Source organism: Magallana gigas, chromosome 6 (assembly GCF_963853765.1).
Source record: "Magallana gigas chromosome 6, xbMagGiga1.1, whole genome shotgun sequence".
Taxonomy (NCBI): Eukaryota; Metazoa; Mollusca; class Bivalvia; order Ostreida; family Ostreidae; genus Magallana; species Magallana gigas.
The window spans coordinates 36399139-36423603 of NC_088858.1; the positions used below are offsets into that span (position 1 = coordinate 36399139).

The 24465-nt window shown below is 33.4% G+C and overlaps 4 long non-coding RNA genes across 4 annotated transcripts; 2 read left to right on the forward strand and 2 right to left on the reverse strand.

Annotated features, from left to right (window-relative positions):
- Nucleotides 1–1732: 1732 nt before the first annotated feature.
- On the forward strand, nt 1733–6553 carry LOC117689167 (uncharacterized). Its single transcript, XR_004601469.2, has 3 exons — nt 1733–1864; nt 1964–2139; nt 5792–6553. It is a non-coding gene; the product is annotated as an uncharacterized lncRNA (long non-coding RNA).
- On the reverse strand, nt 3669–7501 carry LOC109618620 (uncharacterized). Its single transcript, XR_010714682.1, has 3 exons — nt 7315–7501; nt 5809–5956; nt 3669–4329 (listed from the first exon to the last, which is right to left on the reverse strand). It is a non-coding gene; the product is annotated as an uncharacterized lncRNA (long non-coding RNA).
- A 1972-nt stretch (nt 7502–9473) lies between these two features.
- LOC105327098 (uncharacterized) lies at nt 9474–12430 on the reverse strand. Its single transcript, XR_010714680.1, has 3 exons — nt 12199–12430; nt 10439–10586; nt 9474–9947 (listed from the first exon to the last, which is right to left on the reverse strand). It is a non-coding gene; the product is annotated as an uncharacterized lncRNA (long non-coding RNA).
- Nucleotides 12431–15690: 3260 nt separating this feature from the next.
- LOC117685507 (uncharacterized) lies at nt 15691–21459 on the forward strand. Its single transcript, XR_010714683.1, has 2 exons — nt 15691–16453; nt 19685–21459. It is a non-coding gene; the product is annotated as an uncharacterized lncRNA (long non-coding RNA).
- Nucleotides 21460–24465: the final 3006 nt, after the last annotated feature.

Below are 24465 nucleotides of genomic sequence, written 5' to 3' on the forward strand. Positions count from 1 at the left end.
GACGATATCACATTTGATCTCAATTTTACAATTGGAATATATATCGGCAAAGTTGAACTGAGATCAATAATGAGCTCGTCTAACCTTAATGGCGTTGGATCTGGCCTCGGGATCATAAAACTGTTGATCTCAGTTTCACTTTTCAACTATACATTCTTTTTGGAAATGTGAGGGAGAGTGAGATCAAAAGTGAGCTCATCTACGTTTTATTGTCCCAAGGTCTGGTTCCAGGAGCATTTTAACTTAGATGAATTCACTTTTGATCTACTTTCAGCTTTTTTGATGTTTATTGCAATATGTCGAAATTAAGATAAAAAGGTTGCTCATCTATGTTTTATTTCCCGTCACTTAAACATTATATTTTGTACCAATATATCAATTAAATAGGTAATCCTAATGCTAGGAACTTTTTTTTTTATTTTTTATAGGTGAATATCGGTCTCATTAATACTGTTGTTACTTACTTAAAGTCTGCAGTTAAACAATATCGTCCAACATCCCTTTCTGTAGAAAATAAACTGAATTTTGATAAAATTTTAATCTCGTTTACTAAACAAGTAAGATTTGGTAAATAATTTTTAAGATTAATTTTGGTGTAACATCTATTATGACGTCATAATCGATTCGATATATTTTTTTCCTATACTTTATGACTATGAGGGAAATATGTAGAAAATTAATCATTTTCTTAAAATTTTATTTGAAATCATGTAAATAAAAATCCATATGCCTTTGTGCAACTCATTGTTATTGTAAAGAAGATGTTCAGAACAGTCTAAGTTGTTTTTATAGAGATTGTAGCAATTTTGGATATATTCCATTCGTCAAAAACAATAGAAAAAAATCCAGTTTAACACACAACCTTTCATCGTGTTTATACTAATCTTAAGCCCTTCTCTTTACAAAATCAAGCTTTTGTTAAAATGCATATTTGAAAGAATTCATATCTCAGATTTCAGAAATCTGAGGCTTCTTTTATTTAACAAATCTTAGCCGAATTTGAGAAAAAAAATGAACTGTAGACTGTTTTTAAACTGTTTCTTCACTCAGTATTCTTATCAATGCGATAAATGAATACCGTTATGCATCTTTTTATGCTTATGACCTTATTATAACTCATATGCTGAAGCCTCACGTGAGATTTTCTTACAAAATACACTCTATGTCCAGCTACTTTTTATCTTTTTTCGATGGATCATTTTCATCTAAACGTAACATAAAGCGATATGATTTTATTTGAGTTTGGTCTAACAAAGGAACAGATACAGTCCAAAGCGGAGATAATTTTAGGACACAAGTAGAATAAGGCGAGTGTTTCTAACATCATCTTCTCTAAATCAAAAAGCTAATGGTATCGAAAGGTTTCAAAAGTATTAAGGTAAACAGATTTATAAAAAATACACAAGAAATTATTCTAAAGAAATACGGATTATATGAAATGTGATGAAATCTAGTGTGTTCTAGAAATACTATTTCAGAAATATATTTATTAGTTATATTAAAAGAGGAATGCAATGTAAACATTGTAATATATTCATTATATGTTAAAGTAAATATCGTTCAAGATTGTCACATAAAAATCATTTAAACGATGATTATAAGTACTTTAAAGGCCTAGGTTTTTAACCAGGTGGTTTACCTCAGGTAAGTTGAGGTGGGGGGGGGGGGGGGTAGAGCCTATATTGAAAGAGGTGTGAAGCCCTCGTACCGATCAGCTACTAAAGTGCACATGATTCTATCTGCTGCGCATGTACCAGAGTTTTCTGTACTTGTTCCTTTTCCGGTTTCGGCTAAAGAAAGTTCTCATAAATGATCGGCGCCATGTGATTTTGACAGACTGCAGGTGATCAGCGTGTTTGGTGAGGTACGTAAACCAAGTACGAGTAAATTTCAATTCATATCTTTAACAATTTCAAGAACAGAAAATTTAATATCTGTCAACAGTAGCTTCTTTTGATTATAGTGCTAAAAGACATGGCGTTTTATCGTCACGGTATCCATCAAAAGACAAAAGTTAATTGCACGATCGTCGCAAGCGCTAGACATGGTATACAAAAGACGAGTAAACGAATGTCAATCATTTTTTAACATCCTATCTGGGGCCTCAATTCAGTTGATTGACAGGGGCACACTGACCAGGTAAATTTGAAGGCGATGCTTATTTTCTCGGTCTTTAAGGTCAGACAACACGTTCCTCGATCATCTTTTAAGTATTTCCTCGTAATAAAAAGTTCAAATAAAATGTTTCATTTATAAACAAATTTAAACATGAATATTTTTTTGCATTTATGGGCCTAGATGGCCAAGTGATTAGAGCGGTGGCAGCTTACTGCTAGGAATGTAGCTTCCATAGGTCATCAGTTCAATCCCCAACCGAGGTGGAGCTCTTACAGTGAAATTCTCTGTACATTTTTATATCAGCAATTCAAGTGTAGTTTCAAGACGATTTGTAGGAAATTGCATACTCTAGTATTTTGCAGAAATGCCCGGTAAGGTATCCTAATTTTGTGCAAGAAAGCTTGCCAAAGTAGTAGTAAATCAATAACAAAATCTTTGAAAAAGTTATATAAAATTGAGGAACGTGTCGTCTGACCTGAATTAAAATTACGATGATAAAGAACCATTCAAATTCCATTTATTTTTAGAATATGATGTTCATTTTTTGCAAAACTTAATTGATGATAATTAGACATTTAAATGCATGAAACCACCAGCTTTGGACTAAGTTTTATATATAATATTACAACTGTCTCGTATTTTTAACCAATGAAATAAAAATATGAATTACACTGAAGTGCTTTGCTTGCACTCTATGTCAAGGCCTAAAGGGCCACTTCTTTCTTTAACTTCAAAGGTATTAACAAAATGTTTTAATGATGAATATGTCAACAGCTCATTTCCAAACAATGAATGTGCTCATATGAATCCAGCATAATCGACATGATGTAAACACACATCACTTAGAAATGGGAAGCATGTAAATTGAATTCATTTGAAACAATTTTATTTCATTGACGAAGTCATTCAGTGTACAAATTACAAAACCATCAATGATATCATTTTGAAAATGAAAGTAAAAAGAATTATGTTATTTAATTTCTCGCCACATGTTGTATTCAAGTAGAATTTTTATGCGACGCAATTGAATGGCCAACAACAGAAATAATGGGATATTTATTGAGTAAAAGAGGACAATTTAACATATCAGGATTCAAGGTGACAAGCCATGATTATAATTTTATCAGCTCTTAAAATGGAGTCAACAAGCGAAAAATGTAGTAATTTTCACATATTTGATTATGTGTTTCTGTTAAAGTGAATAGAAAACTCAGATTTCACCAATTCTTTTGTTAAATACTAGACAAAAAAAATCAAATTAAATTTAATTTCAAATTTAAACAACTGTGACTTTTTGATAAAGAAACTGTCGTACATAATATGCCCCTGTTGAAAAGGAGATTGTTGGAAAATAACCACTAATTAAAAAAATATGTTTGAGAAGGCTTGTGAATGATTTTTTCCACACATCAGGTATATCACTTCCCGTGGTGTACATATTAACATACATATAATTACAACATTCATTTCTTTATAAAGATCATTCCAAGTTAAGATTATGGCTTGACAAACTCCAGAAAACTTAAGTGATTTTCAAAACAGCGAAAAAGTATTAATATATAATAGTTTCATCTTTCAATATGAACATGAATGTGTAATGAAAATAATACTTGCGTATGATAATTAATAATTCATTTTGAAAGTAGACCGTACTTCATTTATTTCATATTTTCATAACTTTTAACGCTGTTTTAGAAATTTTCTTTCATAAATTGATAACAAATTTGAAATGAGAAAGTGACACGTTATGGTAAGCTTGAAACTTTTTCTTAGCATAAAATTATCCAGATCTTCTTCTAAATATGTTAAACAGCTCATTTTAATTCATTGCAATTTATTTTAAAATCCTATTAATATTTTATTACATATTTTACATATATTAATAAAGTATAAATTTATAGTTTTTAAACTGTAGATCATTTAAAAATTGCGATGCTGATTGTCTTAGATTACCTTTAATACAGAGTTGTGATATTACAATAAGAATGAATTCTATACATTAATAATATGATTTTCCTCCCAATCATATATCTTGAAATAAAAAATATGATTCATATACACGGCGTTGTCAACAAGTTGGACAGTTTTTGTAGAACACCCGGGTAATGAAGAGAAATGTCGTTGTGTTGGCAACCGATACGTTATATTCCACGGTATGCTGCACATCACAAGGTTGTCTAGGTAGGAGGACAAGAACTTGATATCTATCATCTAATTGAAATGAAGAAAGCTTTCCTTTATTCATTTTTTTTTTCATATATGTCGTAGTACATCTAACAGTTTTTTTAATTGAGAGTGCTGGATGGTCATTTATGGTTTTGTTCTAAAGTTATCTTTTTAGGAGAAGAGCTTTGTATAAAGGTTTAGAAACATATTTACACCATATATCCGGTATCTAAAATATTATCAGTTTTTCTTCACTAATAATAGCTTATGGCTAAAGAAATCATATCTTTTTGTTAAGGAGGTTTATATGTTTAAATTGTTTACCATCAAGCATTTTAACTTGCATACTAACTAAACTAATCTGTAATTTGTTGATATATCTTTAATAGTGTTTGTTTGTGTTACTTGAACAGTTAGTTGATAAATCGTTTTGATGTTATCATAATTATCAGGCAGTATAATTAGGGACACATGGTTTTAAATGGTTTTATTGTACATACTTATCTATTTTGGTGGTTTATGTTGTTGATAAATCGATTGATAATTTGCATACATGACAATCGTTCGCATAGAATTACCAAGTGTTAAAGTTTAATTTCATCGTCATAATTGACAGCTGTTTCCTTTACTAAATTTCTCGCCAATATTTATAACTTAAATATATTAAGACACCGAAAGTGATCCATCAGGTAACAATATATACCTTTATTATACCTCTACTTATTTTTCACTATATAAAAGTAATTCGATATTTTTCGATGATTCCTTAAAAATCGTACAAAAGACGGCTACCTGCAAAATGATGTGTCAATTCGATAAACTGATACAAAAATATTCGGAACACAATGTTATTTCTGTTAATCAAAGGAAAGTTCTGAAATTTTTGGATTAAAATCATAAATAGTCATAATTATATGATTTAATTCTTGTTACACGTCCTTTTTGATTGGCTATACTTATTTATCTTTATAGTATAACAGAATTTGTTTACGTCACAATATGACGCGCATGCAATTTAATTTAATTTTTAATTTGTTGAATGCACTAAAAATTAGAATATTAATTTAATTTTTTTATAATAAATTGTTTGTATCGGTATAATATTAAACAGTAAAAGTGTACAATTGAGGGAGTCAGCAATATTCCTTTCCCCCTCAAGTAAGTTTATTTCACTTATTTCACTTCGTCTTGGGATATAGACTTGCTCTAGGGAGATTAAATGCAGACTCCCTCAAAGACAAAGGTAAGCTTTAATTGTATGCTATTATCTCGCAATATGACAAGTTCGAATTTAACTGGATTTTGCGTTAGTCTTTGTTTGCAGGCGAAGATCATTCGTACGAAATTGAATATTGGTTTTGTAGTTTGTAAACATAAATGTATTTCACATGCAATTAACTGTACACAAATTTTGAATCATTTATGGCGGCGAGTGCAATGTTATGTGATTAACGATTAAAGAGATCATATATGGGCTGACAGAAAATAATCTAAGCTTTTTTGACAGAATTTGAAAATACTTACCAATTCTGCTCTTGGATCCTTTGGATAATCCGGAGATCTGATATATATGCCTAGTCGTCCAATGTCGCAACTAGATATATTCAATGTGGCTGTGTCGTTCCATGGTGTATCTGGAGACAACATAGGGGTTCGTGAAGTTGCAGAACATCTGAAAATTATGATGAATTCGATCATTACAAACCATCTATTGAAGAATAATTTCAATATTTCTCAATAAGTTCTCAATAACTTTCAATAATTTCATTGATTTTCTTCGATTTTATTTTGTAACAATTGTGCGCACATAGATGAAATTTAAAAATAAATTTTGAAATGTATGTCAAAGTCTGTCAAAAATGATCTGAAATAGGATAAATCCTGAAATGCAATATGATTGTGATGTTCCTTGCTATTTAGTTTATGTTGTGACAAACTCTTTTAATACTATCTAAAAAGTATGATTCATGTATCTAGTCTTTCCAATAAAGAGTTCAATATCAATTCTATTTAAGAAACCAACAGTAAAGCGATTTAAAATTTTCCAGATAAATGTAAGAACGTTTGAAAGTTTTAGCAATAAACATATAATCATAGCTGTATAATCAAATCCCTAAAACATAGTGGAGAATTAAAAATATATAATTGAAAATTTTAACAATTAGTTTTGCTTTAAAATGAGAACAAGAGAAAATCTGTCAACGTGATAGCAAACCTGGGTGTCTTACGTATGAGCAGTATCAATATAATTCCATTTGTCAACCCTGAATTGATATTGAAGAGAAATGGAATATCTTATATGTAATGTTCTGGGAAAAAAAACTAAGTTCGACAGCTGGTATTTTTATCAAAAACCAAAATGCAACTGAAATGCACACTTCCGATATATCTACAATAAAAAGACAAAACAAAAACGTCCTATCTTGAAAACTGTAGGAGGAGTTATCCGTACAATGGGCTTACCATATATGCAAGAGTATGAAAAAATGCCTATGTTCAACAGCTGGTAATTTTTGCATAAATTATAAAAATGTAAATTCAGGTAACATGCACATCTCTAATATATGTGCAATAGATCTGCAAAATAAAACCTTTTTATCTTGAAAACAATAGGAGGAGTTATTCGTACAATAGGGATACTCTTTGGACGGCCGCCTACGCCCCCCCCCCCCCCTCCCCACCCGGCCATTTTTACCATGAAAATTACCAGATTTTTCCTTTGGAAACCCGTTTAGAAATTGTACTTTCATTCAGAAGCTGCAAGTCTCTCTAAACAATATAAATCATATTCCATTCAAAAATCCCATTGAAACAGGCACATGCCTCGCTATATTTAGACAAAAATATATAACGGTAAAGCTAATTGATGTCATTACATAATTAATTTACATAATGTTAGATGTCAACGCCCAAAAGGAAAACTTTTAAGCTATTGATATATAAAAGTATGCAAACATCGCACTTGCTATGAATGAGTATTCTGATAGATAATGCGTTATTACATGTGTATCTATAAATTGGAAATCAAACCTTTGGAAGATATGATCATCATGATTCACAGAAATGAGTAACCTCATCTTTTGAATGACGAAATCAAATTCCTGGGCTGAGGAGGTGCTGTGCAAGGTAAGAAATAGTAATGCAAAAACAAAGTATGTAATTTTTACGTTTGGTGTTCCTTGTCTCATTGCTGTATTGTAAGGGACTTGAAGATAAAAACAACGTGAGACGTTTACCTGTCAAATGTGTCCGCTTTTGGTCTAAAGGATTAGATAAGCTTACCATACCGATGGTAATATAATACGTGTAGTACATCAAAGAAAAATACAATGGAGGGTACGAATGTGTCAAATGATTGAACAATATTTAGACAATGTTAAAATATAATAAAATTTAATTTTATGAGCCAAGTTATAGGACGCACCGAATCCTTACCAAACTTCGCCTTAATCAAGATACGGCTCATTTAGTTGGAGGATTATAAGGAAGCTTTAATCGTTTTAATCATTTATCGCAATGATCCATCCATTTTCATTACTTATAGTAATACTTATTTTAACATTTACCAAATGATACTTTATGCTAAACGTAGTAATTTTTGTGATGGAATCAAAGATGTTTAATGTTCCATTACAGACAAACTGACAAGCTTGTTCGTTTGAGGTGAGCTTAACGATCTCCGACCCTCAGCCATATTCAATAACTCTAATTTATCCGGATTTTTTTATTCGGACCATAAATATGCCTTTGATAGAGACAAATTTAATGCGAAACTTTCGCGATATAACGCGTAACTTTCGCGAATAAACGCGAAAATTTCGCGATATAACGCGTTAGTTTCGCGAATAAACAGGAAACTTTTGCGAATAAACGCGAAACTTTTGCGAATAAACGCGAAACTTTCGCGAATAAACGCGTAATTTTCGCGAATAATCGCGAAACTTTCGCGATTTAACGCGTAACTTTCGCGAATAAACGCGAAACTTTCGCAATATAACGCGTTAGTTTCGCGAATAAACGCGAAACTTTCGCGAATAAACGCGAAACTTAAATATAAATATTTTTATTTCATAGAGGAAACCCTATGAAGAATAATTACTGAAAACAAATATATTAATTTGAATAAAACAAAATAATATTATATAAAGATGTAAATGAATTAGATTTAACCTTATACAAATTAACATAAATTCAAACGTAGGAAATCTTTAAAATCATAGTATTGATTTTCAAAGAACATATTGCATCGCGCTTCCCACATTCTAATGGGCGCTGTATTATTGAAAATGAGGCAGCAACATATTTTAATTATAACAATTTTAATTCGAATTAAACGTTTAATTAGGTATCATTTTAGAGGATATCATTGTTTAAAACGTTATAATATATATTATATCGCTGCAACATAACTTAACGTCTAGTTTTATATCAGAAAGATAAGTCAAGCTGTGAATTGAAATTATCAATCTTTTGTTCAAATCTAGATGACGTAAATTCGTCCTCCAAATTTATCACATATGTCATTTAAAAATTAATACTAAGATTTAAAAGGTTTGTGACGGTTAAATTTATATCAATTTTATAAGAAAAAGATCATCAATGAATGCCTGTTCGAACACAGGGTCGGCGAACAACTGAAAATCGTAATATGATGCTCAAACTTATTATCTACTTTGGACATATAACATATAAAAATGTTATGATAAAGTTTTATCAGATTTATAAATATCTATATGCAAAAAAGATAATTTTGTCTTCATAAATCAACGTAACACGGATATTATAATGATAATGAATATTAAGTATTTTATTATATAAAAATTAAAATGTGTTTATTTTCCATCGTTTTTCTTCATATGGGTTCTATATGAAATGACAATATTTATATAATAGTTTCGCGTTAATTCGCGAAAGTTTCGCGTTATATCGCGAAAGTTTCGCGTTATATCGCGAAAGTTTCGCGTTTGTTCGCGAAAGTTACGCGTTTATTCGCGAAAGTTTTGCGTTATATCGCGAAAGTTACGCGTTATATCGCAAAAGTTACGCGTTATATCGCGAAAGTTTCGCGTTTATTCGCGAAAGTTTCGCGTTTATTTGCGAAACTAACGCGTTATATCGCGAAAGTTTCGCGTTTATTCGCGAAAAAAATATTTTTTTACCTTCGAAAATGAGCTCAATGGGCTTTCGTAACAAATAACATTATTATGATGAATAAAAATACTTTGAGAATAAAGGTCGGAGAAGTTTTAAAATTGGATATCATTATTTGACAATGAATTTGCCATTACGTTTAACACTATCAAATGAGAAAAATATAAGCCCATATCGCTTATCGCAAAACATGAGATTCACTATAGGAAAAATTCAAACATTTCCAATGTTGTTTTAAGTAAAGAAACGTTTTTTAAAGACATTTTTCACGCCAAAGTTTACAAATGCTGTGGAGTTTCATTGATATTTTCAAAATGTCCCTTCCAGTCATATATTTTAAAGAAGAAAGAGTGCTCCAGGTAAAAGTCAAATGCAGGTTGAACCACTTTTGTGAAACAGCCAGGCAAAGCTGAATAGCTCTTCCCTGTTGGCCACCGATATGTAAAGTTCCAAGGAATGCTGCATGTTGGTGGATTGTCAACATTAAAAGACTCGAAAGAGACATCAACCACCTGGAAACATAAAACATCAAAATTATGTCATGCAACAGTTTAGGTTTAAAATTAAATGATGAAAACATGGATATTATTTCAAATACCAAAACTTAATAAATATATTATTTTGTATTAACAATAGTATTGTAAACATGAAATTGGCCGTAACCCCAACCAACTGTCTATGTCTGTGATTTGAAGTGAATTTGTTAAGACATTAAACACACTCTTACCCTCCATTGCTTATTTCTTTAATGTACTACATGAATGATTGTCCCACCGATATTGTCATGCTTTGTTTACAAAACGAAGAACTATAAATTCTCTTTCTTGCTTTACACTCTATCAAGGACATTTCAAATTTTGTTGAAGCATTAGAAAGGCTATTAAGTTAATCATTCAAGATGTTGAAAATGACAAAATAAACAAAATTTGAAGAAAAAATATCGAGCTCGAAACCATGTCCCTTTAAAATTGCTGGAATTTAACGGTGCACATAACATACTAACCGATGCTACTTTTGGGTCTGGTGGATATTTTGGGTGTCTCACGTTGAACTGCAGTTTTCCGTGATCACAGTTCGAGATGTTCATTTCTTGGGATTTATTGAACGGAATCCCTTGAGTCATCATTGGTGTTCGAATTGTAGCTGAACATCTACTTTTTAAAATCAAAAATATATTCTTTTATGCATTGCATCCAGGCAAATCTTTCTTGATAAAATGCTCTTCATTTTGTTACCACATCCATCAATAAATTATATTCATTAGTAGCTTAGATTTTTTTAAAACTGTAGCCAAACAAAAAAAAATTCAGTTTTACATTTTTGTGTATTAAATTTATGAAGAGGTATTGGTCTCTAAATTTTATAATATTGTATACATAAAGTGATATAGAACTAGCAAGGAGGCAACATTGTGTTGCTAAGAGGATCAGTTGGTATAGTAAATGTTTGCTTTTTTAAAACCATATAAAAAGATTGATCAGTAGATTTTTTGCTGTCAAATGTAAAATTTAAAATGTGCCGTATCATTTATATTCATATTACAGATAAAATCATCGGTGATTAAATGACTTTTTAAAGAGTTTTCTTTTTTTGTAAAAGCACAAATGGAAAACAATGGAAACTTTGGTAACGCATCATATATCTAAATTAGATATTTTTAAAACTGACACCTGTTGCTATGAACTAAGCAAATTCTGAATAATTTCAAAGGTTTGCCACTATATTGTAATATAATTGCTTATAATTTTATTTTAAAATATCTTAAAATTATCATTTGCCAATCTTAAACCTCAGTTACCATGAATCATTAATTCAGGTGAATCTTGGTTCTTTATCGAAGTGCACAGAGCTTTTGAGGGGGTGTTCGGCCATCTTTTTATAGATATGGGCCAAAAATGTAAAAATTTCTTGAACTAATATCATAGCGTAAAACTAATTAAAATGTCAAAAGATACAAAAGCAAAAAATATGGTTTTACATTTTGTTTTCTATGCAAATGGCGCACACAAGTACAGAACAATGCCTTTTAAATGAATTAGAACACTTGTAGAACTGCACAACTGTATACTTATCTAGAAGATTAAAAAATATTAAACTCCAAAATGTGAAGTCCACTCCAAAATCATTTGTGGGGAAAAAGATTTAGACTTGCACATTTCAGTGGTAGCTTTTCTCATAATAGGGTACATTTTTACTTATCAGTTAACATGGGATCTATTTTTAGAACAAGAAAAACTTCAGTCTCTACTAATACCTCTTCTGCCTATGGAGGCACATTTACGATAGATTTTCATTTAAAAAATATATATCAATGCAAAATAATTTGATAATGTGGCTGCCATCTCGATGAAAATGAAAAAGTCATAAATGTGATTTAAAAAAAAACAAAAGTGAGACTTGTCAGGCACAAGACTAAAGAGAGGGAGATTTGATGGTTATTAAAATAGAAATGTCACTACAGCCCTTTGATTGTTTCCTGGTTCGACAAACACCACTATAATTATTTTAGATCTGTCACTGCTAAACCAGTTCTAAATTGAGACTAAGGCAATTCAGATAGATAAAAACATATTACCAACACAATAGCTCAAAAATGCAAATGTCTACCAAATATAACTCACTTTATTAATGTCAGATTTTGACCTATTGTGATACCTGGCTGACAAATTTGTATTTCCAGCAAGCTATTGAAAACTTCACTGATTTTCAGCAATCCGCTGTAAAATGAACAGAGAATTGACATAAGATGTATAATTTACGAACCCTCCAAATTGTCCGCGATCAACAGAGATAAGAAAACTCATTTTCTCTATCACCATTCTGACGATGTTTTTCTCCTGGCTTACATGTATTGACTGAAAAATGAAAAACAACACAAATGTTGAAACTAATTCTTTCATTGTGTTGTTTTTTTTCCTTGAGAACTCTATCCCGTATTGAGTATCACTAGTTGATCACAGTTATGTAGAATATTTCTTCATGTACAAAGTCAAGGCTATTGTTGATAAGAACAAATGATCTACAATCTAGATAAAACTTTGGAATTTTTGGACGCTCTTTGTCCCTTTAGAGATTTCTAAATAGTCAAATAAATATATTCATTAACACCATGGTGTGTTTACGCATTCGTTTTTAATGAATAGAAAATTTTCACTTTAGTGACAAGCTTTTTCCATAATCAAATCACACACTAGGTCCAATGTATTGTTTTATAAACACAGGTAAAAAGGAAATTAGAAAAGCTTTTTCGAATAAATTTCTGGCACAAAAAGAAATGATACTCACCCCACCCCATCCACATCATGATAAGCAATGTAATCTTGCACTATTGAGATAATGGTTAAAAATTGTCATTCTTTCAATAAGTTTAAATTTGAAGATATCATATCTGTATGTTGGTTCTTTTAAATATTGTTTGGAATAATGTACTGCTTTTTTAATTCTTAATATTGTTTATTTCAAATAGAAAACCGGTTCAAAGACTCATTTAAAAGTACATTTAGTTGCTTTTTGATCCTTGGGATTTAACCAGCGTTTAGTTTACAATGTATTTTTACTATCATATTAATATCCCGTACTTTTCTTATCTTTGGTATTAAAAATCGTGTCTGGGCTTCAGAACGTTTTTTGCTATCATTACCTCCTTTAGATAAAGAGCTCTATATTAAGACATAGTAAAATGCTTATATTTTAGAGCTGAAATATTTGGATTTTTCTTCCCCTTAAAAAAAGTTTATGGTCAAATTAGTATATGCCGAAAATAGTATCTGTCAAAGTTCTAGACATACTTGATGGTTATAATTTGTTGACCATCCAGCGACCCTGTCTATTTTTGACAAAACAAAAAATTACAAGTACGGGACCGATCGGACCCAACCTAACACCAGAGTAAAACCTTAGTGTGCGATGACGCTTTCTCTAATTTAGATTTTAAGGTTTTGAAAATTTTCAGAGTTGTATACTATCATTTCAAAGTTGTTCGGAAAACATATTCGTTGCTCGCAACAAGACTGTTTGTTGCGATAGAAAGTACCTCATAATATGAAGGTGTCCCATGGCACATAAAATAAGGTTTTTCCGATGGTAAGCCAAACAGTTTGTGTCAGTTGTCAAGTAGTACGCGAAAAAAAGCTGATAATTGTTTGTGACGTAGATAAGGCCATGATTTATTTTTCATCTAGGTGTCTCATCTTCGCTATCCAAGGTTTTCGGTCCACCTCGGGATAGATCGAAACCTCTTGGCTAGCGAAGATGAGGTTATTTGTTAAGAACCACTATATAAAAAAAGAAGATGAAAAAAAAAACTACTGTAAAGTTATGTTAGGGGGTTATCAGGCCACCTTGTACACATGTGGACCAATAAAAAAAAATTTCACTGACGAGTAAATATTAAAAAACTGTCTAAAACTGTTGTTATATGATACAAAAGCGATAAAACTGAGGTTTAACGTGTTGTTTTGTATGCAAATTCCACTTAAAAGACCAGAACAATGTCTTCTCTAATAACATGGAACAGCTGTAGAACTTCGCAGATGCAGACTTATTTAAAATTTCAAAAAAAATTGAAAATCTGAAAGGCGGTCTACTCAACAACCATTTTTTTTTTAGAAAAAGGGTAAACACTTGAACATTTAAGTTGAAATTTAGAACATTTTAAAACATGAAAAAAACCCAATCTATACTTAAAGCTGACATGAATTCATAAATACGCATTACTTCCCTTTTATCTCCGACTACCGCCATATTAGTTGTCGATTTCTATCGTTCTGCTCATAGCTACACACCCCCTATATAAGGCCTCGTCATGCTTCACCGCATTCAGGAATTTCATACACCCGAACACGTTACCTTGGACGAAAAGACTTGTAAAAACGCGTTTTGAACAAAAATAATATGACAACCACTTCACTGGCAAGATATATCCCATAAACGACGAAACAAGACAGACTGAAATCCAGGCGCAGATACTTCAGAACATCCTCGATAATTGTAGACCTTTTTCCTGTGTATCATCACTGTATGTTATAACATCGCACATGCGCAAACCACACAATGTGGCAGATCGAGCAATGTCAATTATGATTATCGCATGGATTTTATAAACGGGGAGTTTTTGTAGGAACGGATAGAAACGTTGTTACTTTCTTGGATTTACTATCACTTAGCTACTGTGTTGGATGTAGTGTCGCCGGGGCTTTCAAGAAGATGCAGACGTTATGCACTCTGTATGAACGACACACGTGTTCGATGTGCATGCGAAGTAAGGCAGCACTGTCTGTGCAAAATAATACAGATACCTTGGACATCCTTTCAAAGAATAAATATATTTTGTATTTCATTGATTGTTGTTTTCTTTATTCTTTATTACTACATTTTACTACAAGTACAATGTGTAGTTCATGCATGTAGAAGTCCGTGCAACGTGAATGCCTCGATCGGAAAGCAACCGACCGTAACCTTCTCAACCGGTATATATACCCCAGTGGCAGTAGAGGAGCGATCGAAACTAAAATGGAGACCAAATGCTTTTATGAATTTATGTCAGCTTTAAACCTCTTATACAAGGGCTGTCGGAAATTATTGATACATTTACCTTTATTTTCTTAGGATAAAAGATAAACCCTTGAAATTTCACCAAAACGTACACCAGGAAAGACTTGATCAATGTGCAAAGTTTCTTTTCCATTGCATGATTTGATCATTCCTGGTAAACTGACCAAATAGCTTTCGCCCAGTGACCCGGAGCAGTCGCAAACTTATCACAACGTCGTTTTAACGCTTCTCATTGATACTATGTATTAAACACCTTACAAACGAACGGAAATTAATTATGATTAATGATTGTTTTCTTCATTTCTCATCTTTTGTTTACACATCAAGATGTCAACATTTGCAAACTCTCTTCATTCTTGATTTTTGTGAAAAAAAATGGAATTATTTCTAACCAATGGTCAAACTACTGTGAAATGTCTCATACAGTAATTTTGTGTACATATTTTAGAACTGTTGACATCGGTAAGTGTGTAAAAAGTACTTGATATTTAGTGCCTTTGTCTTAATACTAGTTAAACAATCAGTGAAAAAAGACGGTAAACTGAAGCTCTTTATCCCTTGCCATCGTATAATTTTGTTTAAGCAACTGGGTGGCCTGAAAATGTCTTTTTCCGAGATTTCCACCAATTTGATGTATATTCGCTGCGCCGCCTTCAAAATTCAATATACCGTCGTAGTCAGATTTCTATTGCTTAGTAAATATTATTTACATCCAATTCTTTATGTATTGGATCGTGTTATCGAAGAAAGGGCCGACACCATTATCTCCCCTTTGTCACGCACTTTATTACTAGAGTTATCTCCCCATTGAATATATAAATTAAAGCCCAAGCCCAATAATCTTTCTTTCACTTCCTGTTGCTGAGAAGATAGGTTGGTTAAGTTAATATTATATTTTTATCTTTGATAAGCACGTGCTGCAAATAAATTTGTCAAAAAATACAATTTACAAATTATTGTCAATCTTTAATTTCGGCTCAATTAATGCCGATGCTTTCATTATGTTTTGATTTATATGGATTTTATTTCGGGTAGCCAAATATTTGGATAACCTTTCCCTTAGCCATTTTGATTTTTTTTGTTGTTGAATTTTCTGATTTCCTCGTTTGATCAAGATAATTATCGATTAATCTCTTATAAATATATGCACATGTTAGGCTAATTTTGAAATCAATTTTTTTTTTAATTAACACTTGTTTATTTCTACATATTGCGAATTATCAACTGATTAAAATGCCACCACGGCGGTCCAAACGGATGATAATTGAGACGACAAGGGCGAGCGAAAGTAGAACGGCAAGGACCAGGGAGCAGCGACCCAATGGTATAATGGATGATGGCCCATCAGAACCGGTGCAAACCAATTCGGAGGTCACGCAACCATCAAGGACAACGACGTCATCTTCTTATGCCATATGCATGGATGATATTCCTCCAGCAGTCCCATCGGTCCACAACATGATAGGTATGCACGTTAGCAACGCAATTAAACAAAAAATTATAGAAGGGCAGTATATTGATCTGGCCTCTCTATTACCTCCTAGACCTGGTGGCGATGAAAAAAAATTAATTGTAAATAATATGGGGGAAATAATATCCAAGGATGCTAACCCCAAAAAGGTTGATACCATAGAACAGTGGATTGATCTCATGTTTATATTTTCTGGGATTTATCTTAGTGGCCACCCTGCTAAATCCATAGAGCTTTTGAAATACATGCAGTGTGTTAGGATGGGGGCTAATAGGGGAGCAGTGGGATGGAAAGAATACGATGTTCAGTATAGGTTACGTAAGGCTCATAATCCAGCATCATCATGGGGGGAAGTAGACTCTGAGCTCTGGTTAATGTACATGACCCCAACTTCAACCGTTAATGCTCCTCAAACCCTGCCCAGAGCTACATCCATAGGAAAGTGCTACAACTTCAATTTCAAAGGGTCTTGCGAAAAGTTTCCTTGCACGTACACTCACAGTTGTTTACGTTGTAGCGGCCAGCATGCTATGATACACTGCACTCTTGCTCAAACTCATATGCATAATGTTCGTGCCCCCAGATTCCCAACACAACATGCTAACAATCAACCCAGGACACAACAGTCGCATTTCAGGGGACCCCAGAACCCCAACAACCTGCGCCCCCGTTTTAGATTTACAAACCCACAAGGTGTGGGGCCTCGGCAAAACCCCTATTAAACTCCCGGCACTTGAGAAGTACTTGTCAGATTATCCAGAAACTCAGACTGCGAAAAAATTATTTTTAGGGTTTTCCCAGGGTTTTCAATTATATTACACGGGGCCAAGAATTCATATTCAATCAAAAAATTTGATATCTGCGTATGAACATCACAACGAGCTTCGAGAAAAAATAATGAAGGAAGTAGAATTAGGACGGGTTGGGGGGCCATTTCGGGATCTACCAATTTCAAACCTCCGCATATCTCCTATCGGAGTGGTGCCAAAGGGGGACAACTCTGGTTGGAGATTAATAACACACCTCTCATTTCCTAAATTCAATAGCGTAAATTAATTTTTTCATAGACCCAGAGGAAAGCTCAGTTAAATATACATCTTTTGACTTGGTTATACAGATGATTGCTAAAATTGGTCAGGGGGCATTTATAGCAAAATGCGATATAAAATCAGCTTTTAGACTTTTGCCAATATGTCCAGGGGATTTTGACCTACTTGGTTTTATGTTTGATGATATGTACTACATTGATAAGTGTTTACCAATGGGGTGTTCTGTGTCATGTAAGGTCTTTGAAGAATTTGCAACATTTTTAAACTGGTTGGCAATAAACAAATCTCATGTAGACACAATAGACCACTATTTGGACGATTTCATATTTGCGGGTCACAATGCTTCTGTTTGTAAGGACACCATGTCTGCATTTCATAGTATTTGTCATGATCTAGGGGTACCTTTAGCTGAGGATAAAACTGTAGGTCCTACCACTTGCTTAACATTTTTAGGTTTGGAAATCGACACTATTGAAATGCTGGTTAGAGTACCTTATCCAAAATGTGTTGAACTCCAAAATCTTTTAAAACAATTGTTTCCACTCAAAAAAGTCACACTTAAGCAGTTGCAGTCAGTGCTGGGAAAACTTAATTTCTTTACAAGGGCAATTCGGCCAGGCCGTGCATTTGTTCGGCGCCTGTATGACGCCACCATCGGTGTCACGCAACCACATCATTACCTAAGAGTTACTCAATCTATGCGGGAGGATATTTTTATGTGGTGTAGTTTTTTGGAGGATTTTAACGGTGTGGTTTATTTCTTAGAAGAAGAATGGTATTCAGATCAAAATCTCAATTTGTTCACCGATAGCTCAGGGTCTGCTCAACTAGGATGTGGGGCGTATTTGAATGGGGAGTGGTGTTTCTTTAGTTGGCCCAAAAATTGGAAATATATCGATGGGCATCACGACATGACCCTATTAGAATTTATCCCCGTGGTTTTATCCGTCATCATTTGGGGCAACAAATTAGCCAACAAAAAAATTACATTTCACATAGACAATCAGGCATTGGTTGCAGTTTTGAACAAACTAACCTCTAAATCTGAGCTTGTCATGGTATTAGTTAGAGCATTTGTCTTAAAATGCATGCGACACAACATTTTATTTCGTGCTGAATATATTTCAACTAAATCTAATAATATTGCTGATGCCATTTCTCGTAAACAGTGGACCAGGTTTCGCCAGGCCGCACCAAACGCAAGGAGGGACCCCGAACCCATCCCCCAGTCATTTCACAACCTTATTTCAAGTTTGAACTTGATCGGCTGCTAGAAGCTGCAATATCCGATAACACACACAGGGTTCAAAAAGTCGGTTTACTGTCGTATCAAAAATTTTGTCATCAGTTCGCACTTGGATATTGGCCTCTAACACTATGTTCGGTGGTTCAGTACTTATTGCATCTATCAACATCTGGCCTTGCTTATTCAACGGTGCGTTCGTATTTGTCTGCAATTTCTTACCACTGCAAGTTACAAGGAATAGGGGACCCAACTTCTCAATTTTTAGTTACAAAGCTTTTGCAGGGCATGAAACGGTTAAATCACAATTCTGATACAAGACTGCCTATAACTAAAGACTTGCTTGAAAAAATAATTTTGGTTTTACCCACTACATGCACTAATTCTTATGAAACAAGTCTTTTCTCGGCAGCATTTTCACTGGCATTTCATGGTTTATTTCGTGTCGGTGAATTGACTGTTCAGTGTAAAATTCCGAACAATATTGTACTTGGTATGGAAAATCTAACTCTAGACCCTGATAAACAGCTATTGTTAATCAATCTCAAACATTCCAAGACTGACCAGGTAGGAAAAGGTACCATTTTGCAAATTGGTAAATCTGAGGGAGTTGGGTGTCCATTCAAGCTTGTTGAGAAATATTTAAGTGTTCGCCCATTGACTGCAGGGCCTCTTTTTTGTCACTTTGATAAGACCCCGCTCACAAGGTACCAGTTTACGGCAGTACTCTCAAAAGCAATAGTTCGTCTTAAGTTACCGGAGAACACAAGATACAAATCTCATTCTTTTCGGATTGGAGCTAGCACTGAATTGGCATTGCAAGGTTTTTCTGCGGAAACAATTCAGAAATGTGGAAGATGGAAATCTTCGTGTTACAAGTCATACATTCGCATACCAAAATTCTAACTCATAGGCTTTGCTTATCTATTGTAGACAAACAAAAAGTGTGGTTAGTGGGGTCCTCAATACTGAAGCATGCTCAATTAGAAGCATTTTTAAGACCTGGAGGTCTTCACCTGAACCTGAAAAGGCTAAATATTTCATTATGGTGGCAGGGGTACAGTGGCCTGAAATTGTCTCAAGTAGAGCAGAAGCTTAAAACCCTTGCAAAGGTGGGTCCTGCACCTAATGTCATTTTAATACACTGTGGGGGAAATGACTTAGGGGAGACTTCTATTAGAAAACTCAGGCTAGTTTGCATGAAGCTTTTTCAATTTATTCAAACCAACTTCCCACATTCTAAGGTCATTTGGTCTTGCATCCTTCCACGCATACAATGGCGTTATTCTCAAAACTCTCGTGCTATGGAATCACAACGTAAACGCCTTAATTCTTGTGCATCCAGGTTAGCCTTGCGGTATGACGGCGCAATTATCCGCCATCCTGATATAAAGCGTGACTCCTTGTTCTTCTGTGATGGAGTACACTTGTCAAAATTGGCTAATGCTGTTTTTCTAAATACTCTTCAGGGGGGTCTTGAGGCTATCTTAACAAAAGGGCATGCTTGTTATCCGGCTTAGCAAGCTTACCCTAGGGCACGGTTGTAAGTTAAATCCGCTCATACCCCCACCCATATGGTGGCGGAGTTCCCAATCTCTAAAGCTCCATAGCTGCTTTCGAGTTTGGGAACTTATGGCGTGAATGAGCGGCGCTGGTCATTTCAGACTAGTGCATGTATTATTATGTGGACATCGACCCCTGCACCTCCCAAGGGTCAATCGTAAATTCTTGACTTCTGCACCTCCCAGAGTCAAGGTATTAAACCTGTGAACTTTGAACTTTGAGTGAACTTTGAATGAACTTTGAACTTTGTTTGAATTTGTTGAATTATGTTAACTACATGTATGATGTTACTTGATGTGTTGAATTTTGAAATTTGGGGCATGCCCTTTGTCATGTATGGCGGCCCATTACCCTTAAACAGCCGTGCCCAATCATCGCCAGATTTGAAATAAAATTAAAGAAATTTATAAATGTTTTACTATTTGTGTTTTGCTGCGCACTTTTCTGAGATAATATTTACATCCAATTCTTTATGTATTGGATCGTGTTATCGAAGAAAGGGCCGACACCATTATCTCCCCTTTGTCACGCACTTTATTACTAGAGTTATCTCCCCATTGAATATATAAATTAAAGCCCAAGCCCAATAATCTTTCTTTCACTTCCTGTTGCTGAGAAGATAGGTTGGTTAAGTTAATATTATATTTTTATCTTTGATAAGCACGTGCTGCAAATAACCCACCCATCCCTCCCTTTTGAAAAGGTATCTGCTGGTTGTTCTCTGTTTTATTTTTCAAAAACCCTGTAAGGACCTGTCATCCGGTACGGCTGTTGTATGCTACACGTGTGCACTTAACACCTGATTGGCGTGAATGAGCGGCGCTGGTCATTTCAGACTAGTGCATGTATTATTATGTGGACATCGACCCCTGCACCTCCCAAGGGTCAATCGTAAATTCTTGACTTCTGCACCTCCCAGAGTCAAGGTATTAAACCTGTGAACTTTGAACTTTGAGTGAACTTTGAATGAACTTTGAACTTTGTTTGAATTTGTTGAATTATGTTAACTACATGTATGATGTTACTTGATGTGTTGAATTTTGAAATTTGGGGCATGCCCTTTGTCATGTATGGCGGCCCATTACCCTTAAACAGCCGTGCCCAATCATCGCCAGATTTGAAATAAAATTAAAGAAATTTATAAATGTTTTACTATTTGTGTTTTGCTGCGCACTTTTCTGAGATAAATATGTACCATATCGGTATTTCAACTCGAACACCAGTGAAACTTGATCAAAAGTGTGTCTATGGTGGCATATTGACGTCAGATCGTTTTAGAAAAAAGTATATATCACAAGTTTTAAGAAACAAAGCTACAACCAAAATGTTCAATCTTTTTAAAAAGCAAAACGTTGTTAAAAGGAAACCAATAATCTCCTTGCATATTTTTAAACCTTCAATTTAAGTATGCAGCTGCGCTCAAATTTGTATGAAAGCATCCTCAGATGGAGAGATTTAAGTTTGTTAAAAACATGGTCCCGGTGGGAAGGGTTGGGCCACGATGTAGGGATCACGTTTCACATAAGAATATATAGAGAATATCTTCAAAAGTCTTCTTCATTTTAAATATTAGGGTAGATAAACTCAAATTTGTGCGGAAGCATTTTTAGGTCATGTAGATTCAAATTTGTTCAAATCATGGTCCCCGGGGTAGGTTTGGGCAACAATGGGGGATCAATTTTTACATAGGAATATATAGAGTAAATCATTAAAAATATTCTTCGCATAAACTTTCAGGCAAGAAAAACTCAAATTTGTGTAGAAGTATCTTCAGGTAGTTTTGATTCAAGTTTGTTCAAATCATGGTCCCCAGTGGTAGGTTAGTACCACAGTATGTAATAATAATATGTGGATGAAAATCGAATTTTTTTTGTAACTTTTTGGGCAAGATCTACGTATAGTACTTTAGGAACCTCAACACCTTATGGCTTCTACTTCAGGATCCTCGACACCTCATATCTTCTCCTTTTTATGACAGTACGTCACAACATACGATTTGAACGCATTTTGAAACAGTTTATATCGCGAAAATGTGTTGTCTATCTCTGTAGCTTCAATCTACCAATCTGCAGGTTCCGTGTCCGAATACTACAGAGACTCTTATTTTTTTTTTATATAGAAATAAAAATAAAAACTTTTCTGTGTTTTCAAGTCGAACACATGCTAGAAATCCATATCTTTATATATATATAATTATAAGTAATTTAGAAGTTCAGATTTGTATAGAGAACTTTTTGTTAATGGAGGACCCTTAATTCTCAAGATATTTTGAATTTGATACTATCATCCTCATTTAATTAGAGTTATGGCAATTGTTGCACAGGTGAGCGATGTGGCCTCTGGGCTTCTTGTTATAGCCATCTATTCTAGTTTGTGTGAAAGGCAGAAACACTGAAGAATAAACAAGACCAGAGATGCCCTTGATCCCCTCCAATATATGACAGAGAGAAAGAGGTTAATTTTTATTCAATGCACTTTCATTTCGTGTCTATAGCTAATACAGTTCTGAAAAATGAAATGCATGGTTTAAACCTTTATATAGACTGCAAAATATTAAAAAACATTTACAATCAAGCTGCCATCAATTTTATCTGAGTATCTAAATCATAAATATAATGATTTCTATTCCGATTTTGATTTATTTTATCCAAATCAATTCTACTAAGTAATGGCTTTTAGAATATAACCGGTTTTGTATAACGGAATGAAATCCTATTAACGTCTTTTTCATGTCAGAAACGCATAATTTTCATACGGGTTGAATCCGGGGGTCGTTGTTTTGATTTTTGCAAACTGTTATACAACTTGAGTAAATTCGGTATTATCTGTTCCAACTGTCCTCCACTTGATTTGCTCTCATCTAGTAAGAGCCTTAGTAGTGCCTGTCTCACCAAAACATTTCCTGTAAAATAAAATGATACATACAATTCAAATTATGATTTAATTTATCATTCAGACATCTATTGAAAAGATTAAATCTTATTTTTGAGAAGTTTGAATCTCATTTACGATTGATTTCTAGCACGAGAAAAAACAGTGGTATAAATGTGTGTTTCTGTATTAATAAAGACTATACAGTTTAAGCGTCCTTTATGTTGGTATTGACATAAAAGTCCTCGGAAGTTACCTCTATTATTGATAGCATTGCCTAACTTTTTGTCATCTAAGACTATTGATTGTTATTGTCAGAACTTCCTATCACACATCAGATTTGTGTAGAAATTCCAATCACTATCTGAAAAAGTTTCTACAATATCTTTTCAGGTATATTTTCACACTTATCAGCACATAGTTTTTAAACCATTGATACGATTCCATCACTGGATTTTGTTACAAACTGTCAATGTTTAGCTGGTTAGCATTCCAAACAAACAAAAATCAAGAAACAAATTGAAAAAGGTTTGCCATGTTTTCAGTAAGTTCAACTTTCAAAATTATTAAATCTGTAAAATGGTACCATAAATTTTGTTCGGGTTTATTTATTGGTTTTTTTTATTCTTGTATCGAAATATCGTTTTAATCGGTTTAAACTTTTACCTAAATCAACTTGCTTTTAAATCATAAAGGTTTCAATTTTTATGAGCTATTAACATACACTTATTTTACTATCATATTTATCACACACCTTTTCGATTAAAAATATGCATGCGTTACTTGAGTTGAATTATTGATATCAATTAAAGAACCGATACAAGGTATTCATAACAAATTTACCCGAAAAACCTTTCATCTAAAAATTTAATTCATATTAATGAAGAATTCAACACTTTTTCACCAAAGTTTTTTACTCTCTTCAAATTCACACACTGTGATGACATTCAGAACTCTCGGGATTTTTCATATCAAATGCACTGAGCTCTCGTATTTTCTTTGATGAATTGAATGTATATCAAATTTTCAATGAAAATTTACACCTATTTGTATTATCGTTTCTGAGTTTATCCATGCAAATGTGATGTTGTGGAAACATACTCTAAAGAGCCTCCCGTGATTTAGCGTAAATGTAATGCGCATGCGATGATTTCCGGATTTTTAAAAGTAATTTTCGTTGATTTGTTTTAGTGAAGCTTAACTGAGAAAAAATAAAAACAAATTGGTAATCTTCAAGTACTAATGATATTTAAAATATATAAAACAAAAGACAGTACTCT